The sequence below is a fragment of the Bidens hawaiensis genome, unplaced genomic scaffold (assembly GCF_021521415.1).
Source record: "Bidens hawaiensis isolate Kalapana, Puna unplaced genomic scaffold, B.hawaiensis_p1.1 tig00036709_1, whole genome shotgun sequence".
Classification (NCBI taxonomy): domain Eukaryota; kingdom Viridiplantae; phylum Streptophyta; class Magnoliopsida; order Asterales; family Asteraceae; genus Bidens; species Bidens hawaiensis.
Genome location: NW_027496399.1, coordinates 73763 through 74848, shown reverse-complemented (window position 1 = coordinate 74848; position 1086 = coordinate 73763). Strand labels below are relative to the sequence as shown.

The window sequence follows — 1086 nt, the reverse complement described above, 5'->3', positions numbered from 1 at the left end:
CAAAAAGAAAGGAGGTGGTTCCAAATTCTCTCGAGCTTTAATTGAGTACAAGGGTCGTATTGGTATACGAATTTGACTACTTGCTCTACCCCTCGCTGCTTCATCAAGGACCCAGCTCTCATTGCCGCCAGTATGAGCCGTGTCTGGTGGAAAGAGGGAAAAGTCCCCATTTATGGCCATGATGGTATATGTACGTGTTATCCAATGAAATTTTATCTGATAGTTGACTAGCAATCTCTCCGACGTGTCTCTCAAGATTAACTAAATTCGCGGCTTGGTTTTTCAACATCGAGTCATGCTCCGCAAATTTTACCTCATTTGTTGCTCCGCTATGTTCATCTCGCCTCAGAATCTCCGCCATCATCTCTTCCAACGAGGATTTCTTCTCACGACTATCACCCTGCTTGCCGTTCCCCAGGCCCAAACCGCTGGGCGCGTATAGGTTTTCTCGACGCTGATGTTGCTGCTGATAGCAATATGTTTGGCCTCCATAAAAATAATTCTGATTTCTCCAACCGGTGTTACCACCGAAGGCGGGTTTTGTTATCGAAAGGCGTTATTGACGAAGTCAACCGCCTCCTGATTTTCACTAAGGGTCACTGAACAATCGATGGTGTCATGGCCGTCTCTACACACCTCACATTTTGCAACACTCTTTACCGTGAGATCGTTCACAATTTTCTATAGCGAGTCAACTTGAGCTTGGAGTGAGGTGTTTGAAACCACTTCGTTATAGAAATTCTCCGCAACCATCCATGTCACCAGGCCATGATGAGGACAACAAATAAGTAGGTCCTTGAATCTCTCCCAAGCCTCACAAAAAGATTCACCCTCCCTCATTCGGATAGAAACATATTTCATCGCGAATACAAGCAGATTTGGACGGATGAAAGAATTTGTTAATGAATTTTTCTTGCAAACCAGCCCAAGTGGTGATGGAACCAGTCAGCAGAGATTTTAGCCACTTGAAGGCCTTATCAGTGAGAGAGAATGGGAACAAACGGAAATAGACGGACTCATTGCTCAGATTTCTGATGTTGAAGGTATTGCAAGTTTGAACGAACATCTCAGTGCGATTAGATGGGT

General features: G+C 44.7%; 1 non-coding gene across 1 annotated transcript; it reads left to right on the top strand.

The window, feature by feature from the left end:
- The first annotated feature begins 763 nt into the window (after positions 1-763).
- On the top strand, positions 764-870 carry LOC143588687 (small nucleolar RNA R71). Its single transcript, XR_013145151.1, has one exon. It is a non-coding gene; the product is annotated as a small nucleolar RNA R71 (small nucleolar RNA).
- Positions 871-1086: the final 216 nt, after the last annotated feature.